At 45.0% G+C, this 14,056-nt stretch overlaps 1 protein-coding gene across 12 annotated transcripts in view; it reads right to left on the bottom strand.

Moving 5' to 3' along the window:
* The window catches only part of LOC310888779 (rapamycin-insensitive companion of mTOR-like), a 215,487-nt gene that overhangs the window by 185,600 nt on the left and 15,831 nt on the right, over window positions 1-14,056 (bottom strand). The window contains exon 3 of one of the 12 annotated variants that reach the window (XM_083815842.1): window positions 9,383-10,922. The exons of the other annotated variants lie outside the window; for them this stretch is intronic. The gene's annotated coding sequence lies outside the window, so the exon portion shown is untranslated. The remainder of the gene's footprint in view (window positions 1-9,382; window positions 10,923-14,056) is intronic. 12 annotated transcript variants of the gene reach the window in all.

Genomic DNA, 14,056 nt, shown 5'->3' with positions numbered 1-14,056 from the left:
AAAAGGCAAATAAAAAGGTCATTTGTAACTAACCTAGAGGGGGACGGGAGCCAGGGATTTGACCTTTCCAAAGTATACAGGTAGACTTTACTGAGTTACCTAAAGGAGGGAGATTTAAGTACTTGTTTGTCCTAATTGACCACGTGACTGGGTGTGTGTAAGCTTTCCCCTTGGTATCTGCCACTGCGAACACGGTGGCTAAGGTATCACCGGAGCAAATAGTCCCTAGATATGGGATAGCTGAAAACATTGATTCAGATCAAGGAAGTCATTTCACTTCACAAGTACTGCAAGGGTTAATGCAGGCCTTAGAGATTGAGTGGGATTTTTACACCCCCTGGCACCCCTCCTCTTCTGGGAAGGCAAAGCGAATGAACCAGACATTAAAGAAGCAATTAACTAAATTAGTGTTAAAAACCCAACTTCCTTGGGTAAAATGTTTACTTTTAGCACTCCTCCAGGTTCAAACAGCACCAAGAAACGATATAGGAATTTCACCGTATGAGATGCTGTTCGGATTACCCTATCTGGGCAGAAGGGATGAGATACCACAATTCGAAACGAGAGTTTCGAACACGAGAACTGTGTTCTGGGGTTGTCCTCTTCTTTGTCATTTCTCAGGACCCGTGGGAAATTGGGTCCTGATTCAGACCTGGAAAGGATCAACTCCGGCCTGAATGGGAAGGACACTTCCAAGTACTACTAACCACTGGAACAGCCATAGGAACTGCGGAAAAAGGTTGGACTCACTATACTCGAGTGAAGGCATCCGTCGACCCTAGTACCTGGGAAGCTGTTCCTACAGAAGACTTGTTGGAAGCTGAAATCGAAGAGAAAAATCTCATAGTGGACTCTGAGCGGGATAAGAGCTTGCGATTGTAAACTAACCTTTTATTTTCACAGGTAACTAATGAGTGTGACTTGTGATTGACAGAAAGGACAGACCTATAGTGAATTGAAGTGTTCCCAAGGGGGGTTTGTTATGGTAGTAGTGTATATCTTATTCTTTGTATTGATAATTATTTGGAAACCTAAGGTTTAAAAATAATGACAGGGAAAAATCAATTATTAATCTTGTTTTTAGTGATTATAGGCCTCAGAGAAAGCCTTGGTCAATTGGCAACTTGGAAAAGGCATGACCAGATAATAGTAAGATGGGATACCCCATAAAAATATGGGTGAATGTGACAGAGGGTTATGTACCACAATCTGTCATGTTTGATGCTTGTGAGGTGTTAGCTTGTGGAGATTTAAATGCCCAACTACAGCTGAGCAGAGAGAACAAATAACTGGGAGAGACCCAACAGCCAGATTGAGAATAGCTGTATGGAAACGATCCTCTATTGCCATCAGAGAAAGGGAGAAACTCAAGGAGAAAACAGGAGAGAAAACAGGAGGCCCTCTTTGAAATGCGGCAGTTCAAACATTTGAGATTGAAACAGGGTACGGGGATGCGAATGCCTGGATAGAATGGGTCAAATATACTGTCCAGAGCCTCAACCATAGCAATTGCCATGCTTGTGCCTCGGGATGACCGATTGCCCAGATAGTGCCCTGCCCATTGGGGTGGACCGAGGATTCCCAGGGGATGCGATGTATGATTGCATTGTACCAAGAAAAGACTGCCTGGGGAAATGAGGCCTGTAAGTCTCTCTCTTTGCTATTCCCTTCCTCGCATGATAGCAATATCAGGGTTCCCCCTGTATTCTCCACAGCTATAGGTAAGCATACAGCTTGCCTCTCACGGCAGGGTGTGAGTGCTACCCGGCATCTGGGAGAATTTGCCTCGTGCACGAGGACCTTGAATGCTACCGAGGACTTGATGGGAAACTATTCAAGACTTGAGATCCCTAGGGCAGATCTCTGGTGGTACTGTGGAGGGAAGATCTTACGGTCCACCCTGCCATCTAACTGGGGAGGCACTTGTGCACTTGTTCAATTAGCTATACCCTTCACCCTGGCATTTGAAAGAGAAACATCACAAATACCCAGAAGAAGTAAAAGAGGCTTAGGAATATCATTTGATGATAGAGTATACATAGATTCTATAGGGGTGCCTAGAGGAGTTCCTGATGAACATAAAGCCAGGAATCAAATTGCTGCAGGGTTTGAGTCACTGTTCTGGTGGGTAACAATTAATAAAAATGTGGATTGGATTAATTATATCTATTATAATCAGCAGAGATTCATAAACTATACAAGAGATGCGATAAGAGGAATCGCTGAACAACTAGATGTCACCAGCAAAATGGCTTGGGAAAACAGAATAGCATTAGATATGATTCTTGCGGAGAAAGGTGGTGTGTGCGTGATGCTGGGCAACCGTTGTTGTACTTTTATCCCTAACAATACTGCCCCGGATGGCACAGTAACTAGAGCATTGCAAGGGCTTACCACCCTTGCCAATGAATTGGCAGAAAACTCAGGAACAGACACTTCCATCACAGGATGGTTGGAATCTTGGTTTGGTAAATGGAAAGGGATGGTAGTGTCCATATTTACATCCTTGATTGTAGTAGCAGGAGTTTTGACAGCCATTGGTTGTTGCATTATCCCCTGTGTAAGGGGACTTGTCCAACGGTTAACTGAAACTGCACTTTCGAAACAAATGACCATGGATCCACCACCCTACTCAGATAAGATGATGATATTAGAGGAAATGGAAAGCAAAGAAAGTGAAGAAGAGGAAGACATCTACCAAATTACACCTTAGAGCAAAATTTTGCAAAAATCAACAAATTATAAAAAGAGAAAAGGGGGGAATTGTGGGAATGGAAATGTTGTTTTTGCAGTGTTACATTGTATAGAAGGAAGGAATGTGGTATTGAGATATGCTTACAGTGATAAGAAAGCTTAACAGAAAACCTTGTAAAATGCAGACAGCCGGACTCCTTAGAGCAATTAGGTGAAGATCACGGTGTCAAGTCAAATCAGATAAGTGATGAAACATTACCACTTCAGACAGTAAAAAAGTCAAAAGAAGCTTGAAATTTAACAGGCCGGCAACTGAAGGCCAGGCATTGTCTGTGAAGCATCAGATAGATTGTGAACCTGGATTACCCAGTCAATGGGGAAACAGGGGAGGGTCCTGTCATCAAAAAGTATATAAACTGTGTTTTGGAACTAGTGGGTGCGCTCTCCTGCTTGTGGGGCGCCCGCCATTGCAATCGCGAATAAATTACTACTTCACTGAGATCCTCGCCTGAGCCTAAGTTATTGGCTACGGAGTGTTTCTCACATCTGTATGTTTTACTATACATTTAAACCATAGAAGAACTTGTTCTAACACACAAGCACACACACAGAAGTTTACATATTAAGAAAAAAGAAATAAAATGTAGGAAAAAACGCAAACTGAGCCACAAACTGATGGAGGCTGGGGATACACGCTTATCCTGTTGTTCTACTCTCTCCTGTGCATCAGTTATCAGCTGCTGTCAAAGGCAGGATACAAGGCTGGGGTGACCCAGTAGAACTGCTCTTACATTCAAAAGCAGATAAAAAGTTGGAGGACAAGCCTTTCCCAGATCTGTAACGTTGGTTATGTTACAGGTATCAAATCAGAAATCAAATTAGTACTTTCCAAAACACCAAATACGAATTTGAATGGGCAATATAAGTTTACTGTAATGGTTCAGAAAAGTATCCTTGATTCCTTCCACTCATTTTCTTCTTTCTTGCCAACAATTCTAAACAGAAAATTCAGGCCGGTCACAATTTCTATTTGCTTTAAACAAATCATATACATTGATCATTTCACATCATGCAACTACCGTTTGCTTTGTGTATCAGGGAAACCTCCTTTCAAAAACTACTCAAAAAAATAACATCTGATCATGCATTTCTTTGAATATTATCGAACTGACAAGCAAGTTAATACTATTATCACTGATATTAGAAAAACATTTCTGAAAGGGAAGAATGTGGCGTAAGGACCACACGGAGGCCAGGGTTCTTTAAGGATCCATAACTTCTACTTCTTTATTGAGGGCATAGCTTCCACTCCCTATTGAGGACAGGCTCCCTTCTTATACCATTCGCCCCACAGCAGTACTTTTCCACTAACTATTCATTGGTCAACAACTTTGCCTGGCAACTGTGAACCCCCAGCAACTTCCATGCCTTAACGGCTGGAGAACAGGCAACCCGAGACAGCAAGGCGTCTCCTGAATCACCCTTCTTTGTTCCCTCTAAACTCTTTACATTCCTGATGGCCTCATCGTTAAGAGTCCGATGTTATCACCAACCACGGAGCTTGTCGACCCGCACGGCCACACTCCCACAGAAGAATATGATCATATCTAAGAACATTTTCCCAATAAGCATTTTGATTATTCCCTGCATCATTTTCATTTGTTCAAGAACCCAAAACCATAAATGCTATCCAGCTAAATTGGCCTTACTGACAAACTGCAAGCTGTCAGTAATTAGCCACTGTCCCTAGAAAATCCTGTTACATAGTCTGTCACGTAAGAAGCAATAGCCTAGCTCCGTTAGCAGATGTAGGATCACCAAGCCTGCTGATAAAGACATGAATGGCAATTTGGCAAATTGGGAAAAGAGCAAAGTAATAACATCTTCAAATCCAAACATTAATAAAGGTACACACAACTGCAAATGGCAGGTAATTCACAAACAGTACTAACAACAGCAAGAAACCTTTATGCTATGGTGGCCCAGCCCCAGAACTACAACACCATTGGCATAAGCAAAACCTGGTGGGAAGAGGCCTGTGACTGGTGTGTTGCGATGGACATTTTACAGGCTCCTCAGAAGGGATAGGCATGGGCAGGCGGCACCCTATGTAACAGAGGCACTGGACTGTACAGAGCTTGCAATTGGCGAAGACACGGTTAAGAGCCTCTGGGTAGGGATTAAGGGACAAGCAAATAAAGGGGATGTCATTACTGGAGTCTATAGTAGACTACCCAGCCAGGATGACAACACCAATGAATTATTCTTTAGGGAACGAAGAGATACCCCCAGATCAGCTGCCCTTGTCCTTATGGGGGACTTCAACTTGCCAGACCTTAACTGGGAAAAATCACACAGCTGAAACAAACAGATCCAGGAGACTCCTAAAACACGATGATGATTATTTCTTTCACAAAAAAGGAAGCAAAAAAACAGCGTGCTCTGCATGATTTGCTCTAACACAAGCATCCTGTTACAGTTCACCATCACAATGACAGCATACTGTGAAGCAAGGGTTAAACATGCCCACACATTTCATTTATTTTAAAGTAATGTTTTTAAGGTGGAGAGGATACCCACTTCTCCATATTTTCAAGCCAAATTACATATCACAGGAGTATCACAGAACCACCTAGGTTGGAAGAGACCTCCAAGATCACCCAGTCCAACCTCTGACCTAACACTAACAAGTCCTCCACTAAACCATATCACTAAGCTCAACATCTAAACGTCTCTTAAAGACCTCCAGGGATGGCGACTCAACCACTTCCCCGGGCAGCCCATTGCAACGCCTAACAACCCTTTCGGTAAAGAAGTACTTCCTAACATCCAACCTAAACCTCCCCTGGCGCAACTTTCGCCCATTCCCCCTCGTCCTGTCACCAGGCACGTGGGAGAACAGACCAACCCCCACCTCGCTACAGCCTCCTTTGAGGTACCTATAGAGAGCGATAAGGTCGCCCCTGAGCCTCCTCTTCTCCAGGCTGAACAAGCCCAGCTCCCTCAGCCGCTCCTCGTAAGCCTTGTTCTCCAGACCCCTCACCAGCTTGGTCGCCCTTCTCTGGACACACTCGAGCACCTCCATGTCCTTCCTGTAGCGAGGGGCCCAAAACTGAACACAGTACTCGAGGCGCGGCCTCACCAGAGCCGAGTACAGGGGCACAATCACTTCCCTAGACCTGGTGGCCACGCTGCTTCTGATACAAGCCAGGATGCTGTTGGCCTTCTTGGCCACCTGAGCACACTGCTGGCTCATATTCAGCCGACTATCAACCAGTACTCCCAGGTCCTTCTCTGCCAGGCAGCTTTCCAACCACTCATCTCCCAGCCTGTAGCTCTGCTTGGGGTTGTTGCGCCCCAGGTGCAGGACCCGGCACTTGGCCTTGTTGAACTTCATACAGTTGGCCTCAGCCCATCGGTCCAGCCTATCCAGATCCTCCTGCAGAGCCTTCCTGCCCTCGAGCAGATCGACACACGCACCTAACTTGGTGTCATCTGCAAACTTACTGAGGGTGCACTCGATCCCCTCATCCAGGTCATCGATAAAGATATTGAAGAGGACTGGCCCCAGCACTGAGCCCTGGGGGACACCACTAGTGACCGGCCTCCAACTGGATTTAACTCCATTCACTACGACTCTTTGGGCCCGGCTACCCAGCCAGTTTCTAACCCAACGAAGCATGCGAAGAAGTCTTTCTGTTACAGTCTTGCCATTAGTATGGAAGACTGCTTTTGAGTCACCAAGAAAGCATACACCAGCTAGCATCTCTACATCTTCCTTACTGTCTTGTTGCAAAAACTCCAAAAGCTTTCCCCCCCACACACAACTACTTGAGCTCTCATCATTAGACAGATGTGCAGCATTCCTCCCTGCTGCTGCTTTACTGATGAAGGAAGTTGGAAACAGTGAAGAGATTTGGTCACCAAATCTCAACCTGAATTTGAAAACAAAATTCATCCAAGCCTTCTTTGACTACCCCTCAAACAACCCTTGAAAATTCCCAAGATTTTGTGGGCTGTAAACTGCCAATAGCTTTCTGAAACATTTGCCCTACATGCAATGCATTTTGATTTGCCATGTGGAATCAAATACGACAGTTTAAAATGATGTAAGCACTATAAGAAAAGCAATACAGCTCAGATTTTGTGAAGTTAATCAGAACTTGTGTGTCTTATTTTTACCTGTGTTAGAAGGAAATGATGTAAAAAGAAGGAAAAAAGGAAAATTGTATTTTTTTTCAGATAACACTTAGCCAATTTGTGAAACTCAGTCTTGAGGAGAAAAAAATATGAATAAAATAGCTGAGAATTAGCTTTATCTCCTGTTGTAACTAAGAGATTCAACACTTGCAGGACAGAGAGAATTGGCTGTACAAGAAAAGCTGCTAAATCAAAGTATCTTGTAATGCATGTTGAATTATTTGAAGTGTACCTATCCCCAACACTGATACTTTCATTTATTATAAATAAATTTCACAGATTCCATGAAATTTATTTATAATAAATGAAAGTATCAATGTTGGAGATAGGTACATTTCAATAATATCAAAGAGCAAAGACTGTTACCCTCAAAAATGAAGAAACTGAGACATAGGTACGAACAGCACTTGGCCTCAGCCATGGTCAGCAGTTCTATTTGCGTCCTTGTATCTCTCAAACAGTTCAGTAAATAAATTAACTTAGTAAAGTTTCCAATAGCCACTTCTACTTAAGCTTCTGCAGTTCAGCTTGGAGTCCCTGCAAAATAGTCAGAAACTAAGATGAATTATGCTAAGAGCACGTAATGCTTGCAGCACAGTTATACACACAACCAGGACTAGACTCTAAGCAAGAATTCCTACCAAATGCGATAATCTGGTCAATCGCTCCAATTGTCCTCTCCGGCCTTTAGAAGTCATGATCTTGATTTCAATAGTCTAATTAAACCAGTCTGCCTCACCTCCTATTGCTAATTCCTTCCATATGACTGCAATGGGAGTTGCACTGGTGGTGAATCTGTCCTCTTTTTCCTCTTCTGTTCTATTCTGAGCAGGTAACGTAACAAAAGGCCAAAATCTGAGTACTATGAATCCCAATTAATAATTTTGTAACCAACAGAAGATACAATACATAGCCTTAAACAGTCAAAAGCAACCAGTAACCTGTACCTTCACTTTTTTTTCTTACTGTACCAACATTATGCCCAACCTTGTTTGTGCTGGAGACAATTTTTCAAGCTCATCATATTTACAGCAAACTGATTTCTTAGGAAAAAAGAAAATTGTTGTCCCAAAATAAGATTTATCAGAGTTGTCTTAAAATATGGGGTACAGCCTGTGCTGAGTAGCCCAAAGGTTTCAAAAACAAACAAAAAACAGAAACAACAACACACAAACTTTACATTAATACCTTTAACCAAGCTAATCTTGTACATAGAGAGTTCTTACACACGCTGCACCATAATATAAAATACCCTTCATAAACATTATTACATCATTTTGAAAATGCAGAACACTAAAATGCTCTTAAGAGTAAAATCGTACTATACCAGGCATGGTAAAAATACATAAGAGAACAGCAAGGTGTGTTCTGGGAAAACATGGGCAACCCTCAAACTACAGCAGCAGAGAAGAGAAGGAAAAAAAAGGCAGAGAAAGGTAGATCAACTCTACATGCCACAAGACATGCCCAGAGTCTTTACCGCACAAAAAGACAGGAAGAAGTAGGACGAAAAGCAGTACAAAGAAAGCTAGCATTCTCCCTACACCTATGATTAGTTCTGAAATACTTAATAATGGCACTGGCTTCTTACACAGTCCACAGCTAGACTATCAAAAGTCAGACTTGTATGCTAAATCATTTATGTCAAGTCAACTGCTTAAAACAAGGCGATACTAATCTAATTTCACATATTCATAACAGAGACCATTGCAACTAGAAGCATATGGCTGAGGCACTGTTTATGTTAAGTTGACAGAGAAAGTGAAAAAACAATAGAATATTCTTTTAAATTACTCTGCATGATTTGCTCTAACACAAGCATACTCTCTCCTGTGCATCAGTTATCAGCTGCTGTCAAAGGCAGGATACAAGGCTGGGGTGATCCAGTAGAATTGCTCTTACATTCAAAAGCAGATAAAAAGTTGGAGGAAAAGCCTTTCCCAGGTATTGATCTCCTGGCTCTTTCTGCTTCTCCTGTCATCATTCCCTGTAACTGGAGGGTTAGAGGAAAACACCACCTGTGCTCCTGATCCCTTAACCAGTTGTTAGCTTGAGACAATCAAAATACTCTCCAACATACAGGGCTACCCCACTGCCTCTCCTTCTTGGCCTATCCCTTCTGAAAGGGGATGCTTTAGATGCTTTATAGTAGCATACAAGCTACCGCCCTGCGTAAGTTTCCTGAAATATCAGTCCTGAAAATAATTTTCAAGTGTCCTAGTTTCAGCTAGGACAGTGTTAGTTTTCCTCCTAGTAGCTGGTAGTGTACTGTGTTTTGGATTTAGGATGAGAAGAATGTTGATAACACCCTGATGTTTTAATTGTTGCAGAGCAGTGCTTACACTAAGCCAAGGACTTTTCAGCTTCTCACACTGTCCTCGCAGTGACCAGACTATCTTAGGAGAGGATATTTCAAGGACCCAAAAGGGCTCTGGTGGGCTTTTGGCATAGCTGCCTTAGAGACAGAGGACGTTAAACAGTTGTCTACCTTGCCCGGTCTCTCAGAGGACCCTTCTGTTGTGGGGTTGCTGAGGGTTGAAGAACAGCAAGTGCCGATCGCTACCACATCTGTGCACCGGCGGCAATATCGCACCAACCGAGACTCCCTGAGTCCCATCCATAAGCTAATTCGTCAACTGGAGAGCCAAGGAGTGATCAGCAAGACTCATTCACCTTTTAATAGTCCCATATGGCCAGTGCGAAAGTCTAATGGTGAGTGGAGACTAACAGTGGACTATCGGGGCCTGAACGAAGTCACGCCACCGCTGACTGCTGTAGTGCCGACATGCTAGAAATCCAAAACAAACTAGAGTCAAAGGCAGCCAAGTGGTATGCCACAACTGATATCGCTAATGCATTTTTCTCCATCCCTCTAGCAGCACAGTGCAGGCCACAGTTTGCTTTCACTTGGAAGGGTATCCAGTACACTTGGAATCGGCTGCCCCAGGGGTGGAAACACAGCCCTAGCATTTGCCATGGACGGATCCAGTCTGCGCTGGAGCAGGGGGAAGCTCCTGAACACCTGCAGTACATCGATGACATCATTGTGTGGGGTGACACTGCAGAAGAAGTTTTCGAGAAAGGGAAGAAAATAGTCCAAATCCTTCTGAAGGCTGGTTTTGCCATAAAACAAAATAAAGGACCTGCACAATAGATCCAGTTTTTAGGAATAAAATGGCAAGATGGACGTCGTCAAATCCCAATGGATGTGATCAACAAAATAACAGCTATGTCTCCACCAACTAGCAAAAAGGAAACAAACTTTTCCAGGCGTCATGGGGTTACGGAGAATGCACATTCCAAATTACAGTCTGATTGTAAGCACGCTCTATCAAGTGACCTGGAAGAAGAACAATTTCAAACGGGGCCCCGAGCAATGACAAGCCTTTGAACAAATTAAACAGGAGATCAGTTCATCAGTTCATCAGTTCATGCAGTAGCCCTTGGGCCAGTCCGGGACGGACAAGATGTAAAACGTGCTCTGCGCCGCAGCCAGGGAGAATGGCCCCCCAAAGCCTCTGGCAGAAAGAGCCCTGGGAAACTCGAGGTCGACCCCTAGGGTTTTGGAGTCTTGGATACAGAGGATCCGAGGCTTGCCACGCTCCAACCGAAAAGGAGATATTGGCAGCATATGAGGGAGTTTGATCTGCTTCGGAAGTGGTCGGCACTGCAGCACAGCTCCTTCTGGCACCCTGACTGCTGGTGCTGGGCTGGATGTTCAAAGGAAGGGTCCCCTCTACACATCATGCAACTGATGCTATGTCGAGTAAGTGGGTCGCACTGATCACACAGCGGGCTCGAATGGGAAACCCCAGTCGCCCAAGAATCTTGGAATGATCATGGACTGGCCAGAGGGTAGGGATTTCAGAATATCACCAGAGGAGGAGGTGACGTGTGCTGAAGAAGCCCAGCTGTACCAGAAAATGAGAAGAAATATGCCCTGTTCACTGATGGGTCCTGTCGTATTGTGGGAAAGCATCGGAGATGGAAAGCTGCTGTATGGAGTCCTACACGACGAGTTGCAGAAGCTGCTGAGGGAGAAGGTGAATCGGGTCAGTTTACAGAAGTGAAAGCCATCCGTCTGGCTTTAGGTATTGCTGAACAAGAAAAATGGCCAGTTCTCTATCTCTATACTGTACTCATACTATTCATTCTCTATACACCCCCCCCTCCCCCGTTGGGGTGGTTAGAGCAATGGAAGCAGAGCTGGCAACGCAGAGGGAAACCCATCTGGGCTGCTGCACTGTGGCAAGATATTGCCACCTGGGTAGAGAACCTGGTTGTAAAGGTGTGGTGGTTTTACTCAGGTGGGCAGCTGAGTTCCACCACAACCGCTCTCTCACTCCCCCTCCTCAAAGGGAAAGGGGGAGAGAATATGATACAAAGGGCTCAAGGGTTGAGATAAGGACGGGGAGATCGCTCAACAATTATCGTGACGGGCAAAACACACTCAGCATAGGGAGATAGTAAGATTTATTGCCTATTACTAACAAGCTAGAGAAGTGAGAAACAAAGGAAAGAAACCAAAAACGCCTTCCCCCCATCCTCCCTCTTCCACCTCCTCCCCCCTCTTTCTGTTTCTGCTGTCATCATTCTCTGTAACTGGAGGGTTAGAGGAAAACACCACCTGTGCTCCTGATCCCTTAACCAGTTGTCTCAAGGCCCTGAAGTCTCTCCTGATTGCCCTTGGACTTCTTGTTGAAACTTCATCGCTGCCTATCTGAAAAATCAATAATGGGTAATAATCTGAGGGACGCACCAGGGAAGGAAGCTTTCTCTTCACATCTCTAACCTGGGCCCCAGGGAGGCAGCAAACTTCCCTATGAAGTGGGTCCGGTCTGTATATTGGGCCTTCTGATCCCTTGAGAAGGGAGTCTCCAATGACAGCAACTTGTCTGCTTTTTTTTTTTTGGTGGGAATTGTTTTGATGCAGGGCATAGGCCGACTTGACCTTGGTGACATCTCCAAGCCAGGCGAACCTTATTCCTCAGTATTGTTTGCTTCCACTTGCAGAGCCTCATACCTATTGCACAAAGGCACCTGGGAAGGTGGGGTAGTCACTGAGGAGATAGGCCTGCTGCGCTGGGCAGGAACTTGTTGCTATTGCCCCTTACCCATTAGGCCACTGTGTGCAGCCAGGTGGAGAGAGGATAAGGAATCCTCCATCTTGTGTATCCCTTCTGCCTTCTGGGCCTGTCTCGGGGAAGTCAGGGAGTGATTCCAGTAGTCTATCTCCATCTCTGACTCCCTGATACTCCTCAACCTACTCACCTCCTCCCAGAGCTCTGCCACTAACCAGAGGAGTGCCTCTACCGGAGCGCACCTCTCACAGGTGTGCTCACTACTGGCATCCTGTGCTGGTATGAGAGTAGGGCACACCCTGTAGGTAGCAGCATGTTCATCTGTCCATCACCCCCCCCCCCCCGAGCTCTGTCTGGGAAGCTGCATCAGTTATAGTGGGTGACAAGCTCCAAGAGGCTGTGGTCTACTGCTGGGTGGATACCATTGTTCCCTGGTCAAGGTAGTCAAGCTTCAGCGCCCTCCCTGCACCCTCCCACACAAACTGATGCACAAACTGCAACACCACACCCTAACTGACATGCTGTTGTGGTTTAACCCGGCTGGCAGCTAAACACCACACAGCCGTTCGCTCACCCTCCCCCCTCCCTCTCTGGGATGGGGGAGAGAAACGGGAAAGTGAAGCCGGTGAGTTGAGATAAAGACAGTTTATTAAGACAGGAATATAATAATATAAGGAATATAAGGAATATAATAATAACAATAATAATAATAATAGTGATAATGATAATAGTATTAACAATAATAATGTGTAAGAAAACAAGTGATGCACAATGCAATTGCTCACCACCCGCTGACCGATGCCCAGCCTATCCCTGAGCAGCCGCCCCCCCACCCCGGCCAGCCACCCCTATATATTGTTTAGCATGACATCAGATGGTATGGAATACCCCTTTGGCCAGTTTGGGTCAGCTGTCCTGGGTCTGTCCCCTCCCAGCTCCTGCTGCACCCCCAGCCTGCTCGCTGGCAGGACAGAGCGAGAAGCTGAAAAGTCCTTGGCCTGGTGTAAACACTGCTCTGCAACAATTAAAACATCAGCATGTTATCAGCGCTCTTCTCATCCTAATCCAAAACATAGCACCCTACCAGCTACTATAAGCTACTTAACTCTGTCCTAACTGGAACCAGGACAGATATCCACCCCTTATTCCATACCATTTATGTCATGCTCAGGTTACACTCTGTCCAATACATTCTAATTAATCACCATTTTCATCTATGATATATAGCAATCATGGTAGTGATGACATACATTATTATATAATAATTAACATACTACAATTCAACTCATGGGCTATTCTCACCCAGTATCAAATCCCCTTGAGGTACACACTGGACCTCCCCATTCTTTTGCATTACCCACCAAGTGCATCCAGGTCCCTGAGCAAAAGCAATCCCACGAATGGGTTTGCCTTTTCCTGAGGCAGGAGTAGCCCAGACTGTTTTACCCAGCATGTTTCTTACGTGCGCTACAGGAACTTTATCCCCTTCTACAGTGCGTAACAGGTTTGATTGGGCAGGTCCAGCTCGGTTGGCAGATCCCCTGGTATTGACTAACCAGGTGGCCTTTGCCAAATGTGTATCCCAATTTTTGAATGTCCCAGCACCCATTGCTTTCAGTGTAGTCTTCAACAGTCCATTGTATCGTTCAACTTTCCCGGAGGCTGGTGCATGATAGGGGATGTGATACACCCACTCAATACCATGTTACTTTGGCCCAAGTGTCTATAAGGTTGTTTCGGAAATGAGTCCCGTTGTCTGACTCAATTCTCTCTGGGGTGCCATGTCGCCATAAGACTTGCTTTTCAAGGCCCAGGATAGTGTTCCGGGCGGTGGCATGGGGCACAGGATATGTTTCCAGCCATCCGGTGGTTGCTTCCACCATTGTAAGTACGTGGCGCTTGCCGTTGCGGGTTTGAGGGAGTGTGATGTAATCAATCTGCCAGGCCTCTCCATATTTATATTTCAGCCATCGTCCTCCATACCAAAGAGGCTTTGACCGTTTGGCTTGCTTGATTGCAGCACATGTTTCACAGTCATGAATAACCTGTGCTATAGTGTCCATGGTCAGGTCCACCCCTCG

This window comes from Anser anser (assembly GCF_964211835.1).
Source record: "Anser anser genome assembly, chromosome: W".
Lineage (NCBI taxonomy): Eukaryota > Metazoa > Chordata > Aves > Anseriformes > Anatidae > Anser > Anser anser.
The sequence above is the reverse complement of the archived record's forward strand: the minus strand, read 5'-3'. Positions and strand labels throughout refer to the sequence as shown.